This window comes from Glycine max, chromosome 3 (assembly GCF_000004515.6).
Source record: "Glycine max cultivar Williams 82 chromosome 3, Glycine_max_v4.0, whole genome shotgun sequence".
In the NCBI taxonomy this organism is placed as follows: Eukaryota; Viridiplantae; Streptophyta; class Magnoliopsida; order Fabales; family Fabaceae; genus Glycine; species Glycine max.
In genome coordinates this window covers 21,938,545-21,944,633 of record NC_016090.4, presented here as the reverse complement: position 1 = coordinate 21,944,633, position 6,089 = coordinate 21,938,545, and the positions used below count along the sequence as shown (strand labels likewise).

Sequence of the window (6,089 nt, the reverse complement as noted above, 5' to 3'; positions counted from 1 at the left end):
TCTTTAATCACAAAACAAACAACCCCCCCCCCCAATCGTTACTGTTACTGCGCAAGTATATTATGAACATTTGGTTTGTCATTGCTCGTTGGGAAACGACCTAGGATCACTTCCTAGTTACTGCATTTTCATGTTTATTTGATTCGGGTACGGCCTCGATCAAATTTGGCGCCGTTGCCGGGGAGCAGTGTCCAAAGGTTCATAATAGCTAGCTAGTGTTGTGTGTTTAATCCTTTCGTGTTTTATGTTTAATTGTTAGTATTGTGTTAGTATGTGTGTTAGTGTTGTTTAGTGTCCTGGTATTTTGTTTAATGTGTGTTCTGTTTAAGTTTTCCTATTAAGCGTTTCCCCTGTTTCAGTTTTGGGTGTTTTGTTGTGAATAGTGTTTTGCGACGGACTTAGCGACCATTTCTGCTTGCGGCAAACTAGAGTAGTAGTAGAAATCCCTTAGCGATGAATTTTAGCGACCACCCATGCTGAATTATTTGTGATTTTTTGTTTTAGTAGCTAGGGTTGTTATTTTTGGCTGAATTTTTTTGTGGTAAATTCTTTTAATCCATATTTTGTGGGGAAAATAGCTAGAGCCTTTAGTTTAGTCAGATTTGAAAGTTCCAAAAAACTAGCAAATTTTGTGTTTGTCAAAACTTCAAACGGCCATAACTTTTGCTCCGGTTATCAGAATCGCAATTATTATATATGCATTTGGGGTAGAAAAAAATTTCCTACGCAAGGGCAGCTGGCCATAGGCCGCCTGAGGTCTCCATCATCCAAAAAAAGCGATTCTGTCAAAAGTTTTTTATTTTTCAAGTTTTATTCACTTATTTTTCTTAACCTACCAGTTTTAGCTTTCATAGTTAGACTTTGAATTTTTGTCTGAAATTTTTTGTGCTATCTTCTCATCATTTTATAAGGTTGCTCACAAAATTTCAAGTCATTTGGAAATGATTTGAGGGTAGCTGTAGTTCAAACCTACACCTTTAGTTGTGTGCATGCTGAATGTAGTGTATGACTAGAGGCAATCCATCTGACTTACAACCCTTTGATCCTGAGATAGATAGGACATTTCACAGATTAGTTAGGCATCATTTTATACCTTTTGATCATTCTGAGCATTCCATAACTGGTGAATCTGTGCATTCTGTTATTGGTGATTTTGAACATCCTGATCTTGAGCATTATAATTTTGAGCATTCTGATTCTGAGCATTCTGATTTTGCACATTCTGAGAACATGGCACAACCTCCACCCCGTGAGAGGACTCTAAGGGAAATGGCTGCACCTGATTTCACCTACGAAAGCTTATGCATCCAATACCCTGATGAGGATGTCCCATATGTTCTTAAAACTGGACTGATTCATTTGCTTCCAAAGTTTCATGGCCTTGCAGGTGAAGACCCGCACAAACATTTGAAAGAATTTCACATTGTCTGCTCCACCATGAAACCCCCAGATGTCCAAGAGGATCACATATTTCTGAAGGCTTTTCCTCATTCATTAGAGGGAGTGCCAAAGGACTGGCTGTATTACCTTGCTCCAAGGTCCATCACGAGCGGGGATGACCTTAAGAGAGTATTCTTAGAAACAAATTTCCCTGCTTCCAGGACCACAGCCATCAGGAAGGATATCTCAGGTATTAGACAACTCAGTGGAGAGAGCCTGTATGAGTACTGGGAGAGATTTAAGAAACTATGTGCCAGTTGCCCCCACCATCAGATTTCAGAGCAGCTTCTTCTCCAATATTTTTATGAAGGACTCAGTAATATGGAGAGAAGTATGATAGATGCTGCCAGTGGTGGAGCCCTTGGAGACATGACTCTTGCTGAAGCCAGAAATTTAATTGAGAAGATGGCTTCCAACTCCCAACAGTTTAGCACCAGAAATGATGCCATAGTCATTAGAGGAGTGCATGAGGTAGCTACAAACCCATCTGCATCATCTGAAACTAAGAAGCTTGAAGGCAAACTGGATGCATTGGTTAACCTGGTAACCCAGCTGGCCTTGAATCAGAAATTTGTACCTGTCGCAAGGGTTTGTAGTTTGTGCTCCTCAGCTGACCACCATACAGACCTTTGCCCTTCCATGCAACAACCTGGAGCAATTGAGCAGCCTGAAGCATATGCTGCAAATATTTACAATAGACCTCCTCAACCTCAGCAGCAAAATCAACCACAGCAGAACAATTATGACCTCTCTAGCAACAGATACAACCCTGGATGGAGGAATCACCCTAATCTCAGATGGTCTAGCCCTCAACAACAACAACAGCAGCCTGCTCCTTCCTTCCAAAATGCTGTTGGCCCAAGCAGTCCATACATTCCTCCACCAATCCAACAACAACAACAACCCCAGAAACAGCCAACAGTTGAGGCCCCTCCACAACCTTCCCTTGAAGAACTTGTGAGGCAAATGACTATGCAAAACATGCAGTTTCAACAAGAGACCAGAGCTTCCATTCAGAGCTTGACTAATCAGATGGGACAATTAGCTACACAATTGAATCAACAACAGTCCCAGAATTCTGACAAGCTACCTTCTCAAGTTGTCCAAAATCCCAAAAATGTCAGTGCCATTTCATTGAGGTCGGGAAAGCAGTGTCAAGGACCTCAACCCGTAGCACCTTCCTCATCTGCAAATGAACCTGCCAAACTTCACTCTACTTCAGAAAAAGGTGATGACAAAAATCTACCTAACAATTTCTGTGCAGGTGAATCTTCTTCCACAGGTAATTCTGATTTGCAGAAGCAGCACATTCCCTCTCTTCCATTCCCTCCAAGAGCAGTTTCCAACAAAAAAATGGAAGAGGCAGAGAAAGAGATCTTGGAAACGTTTAGAAAAGTAGAGGTAAACATACCTCTGTTGGATGCTAAAGCAAATTCCAAGATATGCCAAATTCTTGAAGGAGCTGTGCACTAATAAGCGGAAGCTTAAAGGAAGTGAACAAATTAGCATGGGCAGAAATGTCTCCGCATTGATTGGTAAATCTGTTCCTCAAATTCCTGAAAAATGCAAAGATCCAGGTACATTCAGCATACCTTGTATTATAGGGAATAGTAAGTTTGACAATGCCATGCTAGATTTAGGAGCCTCTGTTAGTGTTATGCCTCTGTCGATTTTTAATTCTCTATCTCTAGGTCCCTTGCAGTCAATTGATGTGGTAATTCATTTAGCTAATAGAAGTGTTGCCTATCCTGTTGGTTTCATAGAAGATGTCTTAGTTAGAGTTGGTGAACTAATTTTCCCTGTTGATTTTTATATCTTGAATATGGAAGATGGATTTTCTCAAGGATCAGTTCCCATCATTCTAGGCAGACCCTTTATGATAACTGCTAGAACTAAGATAGATGTTTATGCAGGCACACTATCTATGGAGTTTGGTGATATAACTGTTCATTTTAATATTCTGGATGCTATGAAATACCCATCTGAAGATCTTTTTGTATTTCGTGCTGAAATAATTGACCATGTTGTTGATGAATACATGACTGATCTTTATTCTAATCTACATGCCTCTCACTCTTCATGCATTGAGTCTGAAATTGTACTTGATCATATGTCTGAATTTGATGCTGAGAGTGAATCTGAGAGTGATATTGATTACATGTCTGGTGGTGGTGTTTTACCTCTCGAGATTCATTTTATAGAGTCAGATAGGACTAACCATGTTTCAGGAAGTACACATACCTCTGACTTTCTTTATGAGGTAAAGGCTAAGAAACCATCTCCTTCTACCACTGTCCAGCCGACCACACCAGAATTGAAGCCTCTGCCATCAAATTTAAAATACGCTTACTTGGATGATAGCAAGATTTTTCCAATGATTATATCTGCTTCCCTTGCTGATGAGCAAGAGGAGAAGTTGTTGTCAGTTCTCAAGAAGCATAAGAAGGCTATAGGCTGGACCCTGGCGGACATTCCTGGTATTAGCCCATCCACATGTATGCATCGAATAAATTTAGAGGATGGAGCTAAACCAGTAAGACAGCCATAGAGAAGACTCAACCCGGTGATTCTTGATGTAGTGAAGAAGGAGATAACCAAGCTTTTGCAAGGTGAAATCATTTATCCTATCTCCGACAGCCAATGGGTGAGTCCCGTCCAGGTAGTCCCGAAGAAGACCGGCCTCACAGTGATCAGAAATGAGAAGGAGGAGTTGATTCCTACTCGGGTGCAGAACAGTTGGAGAGTCTGCATTGACTATAGGAGGCTGAACCAGGTTACCAAAAAGGACCATTTTCCCCTGCCATTCATTGACCAGATGCTTGAACGCCTGGCAGGTAAATCCCACTACTATTTCCTTGATGGTTTTTTTGGTTATATGCAAATTACTATTGCTCCTGAGGATCAGGAAAAGACCACATTCACCTGCCCCTTCGGCACTTTTGCCTATAGGAGGATGCCTTTCGGCCTGTGCAATGCCCCTGGTACCTTCCAGCGGTGCATGATTAGTATTTTTTGTGATTTTTTAGAAAATTGCATAGAGGTGTTTATGGATGATTTCAATGTATATGGATCCTCTTTTGATGGTTGTTTGAATAGTTTGGAAAAAGTTTTGAATAGATGCATTGAAACTAACCTTGTTCTAAATTTTGAAAAATGTCATTTTATGGTTGAGTAAGGTATAGTTTTAGGCCACATTATTTCCAATAAGGGTATTGAAGTAGATCCTGCAAAAATTTCTGTTATTTCACAATTGCCTTACCCCTCTTGTGTGCGAGAGGTGCGATCTTTTCTTGGTCATGCAGGATATTACAGGCACTTTATAAGGGATTTTAGCAAAGTAGCCCTTCCACTGTCCATCTTGTTGCAAAAGGAGGTGGAGTTTGACTTTAATGACAGATGCAAAGAGGCTTTTGATTGCCTCAAAAGAGCGTTGACTACCACCCCCATCATCCAGGCACCCGATAGGACAACCCCTTTTGAGCTTATGTGTGATGCATCAAATTATGCATTGGGGGCTGTCCTTGCTCAGAAAATTGATAAATTGCCCAGGGTGATATATTATGCTTCTAGGACTTTAGATGCTGCCCAAGCGAATTATACTACTACTGAGAAAGAGCTTCTAGCCATAGTTTTTGCTCTTGAAAAATTTCGATCTTATTTGCTTGGTACCCACATTATTGTTTATACTGACCATGCAGCTCTAAAGTACTTGTTGAAGAAGGCTGATTCTAAGCCTAGGTTGATCCAATGGATGCTCTGGCTCCAAGAGTTTGACTTGGAGATCCGTGATAGGAGCAGAGCACAAAATCTAGTTGCTGATCATTTGAGTCGGATCGAACGTGTATCTGATGCAGATTCAGCTATTCGGGATGATTTCCCGGATGATCATTTGTATATACTGTATAGTATTTCTGGCTCTCTTTCTACTCCCTGGTTTGCTAACATTGTCAATTATTTAGTTGCCTCTATTTTTCCTCCCTTAGCATCTAAGGCCCAAAAAGATAAAATTAAAAGTGATGCTAAGCATTTTATTTGGGATGACCCCTACTTGTGGAAATTGTGCAGTGATCAGGTAATTAGACGATGCATTCCAGATCATGAGACTGACTCAGTCCTGCAATTCTGTCTTTCTTCCGCACCGGGAGGTCATCTGGGTGTTCAAAGGACAGCTCACAAAGTGCTTGATTGTGGTTTTTATTGGCCCACCATCTTTAAAGATGCGTGGAAGATCTGCAGCACTTGTGAGCAGTGTCAGAGAGCAGGAAATACACTTACATGGCGACAACAAATGCCTTAGCAACCTATGCTATTCTGTGAGGTGTTTGATGTTTGGGGTATAGATTTCATGGGCCCTTTTCCTGTCTCTTTTGGTTATGTTTACATTCTCCTTGCAGTTGACTATGTTTCAAAATGGGTGGAAGCCAAGCCCACTAGAACTAATGAAGCTAAAGTTGTTGCAGACTTTGTCAGGTCTAATCTGTTTTGCAGGTTTGGAGTACCTAGAGCAATTGTTAGTGATCAAGGAACCCATTTTTGCAATAAGACAATGCATGCCCTGCTTAAAAAGTACGGGGTGGTACACAGGGTATCCACACCATACCACCCCCAGACCAATGGACAGGCAGAAATTTCTAATCGGGAAATCAAGC

General features: G+C 41.0%; 1 non-coding gene across 1 annotated transcript; it reads right to left on the bottom strand.

The window, feature by feature from the left end:
* Positions 1-1,608: 1,608 nt before the first annotated feature.
* On the bottom strand, positions 1,609-1,715 carry LOC113001258 (small nucleolar RNA R71). Its single transcript, XR_003266577.1, has one exon. It is a non-coding gene; the product is annotated as a small nucleolar RNA R71 (small nucleolar RNA).
* Positions 1,716-6,089: the final 4,374 nt, after the last annotated feature.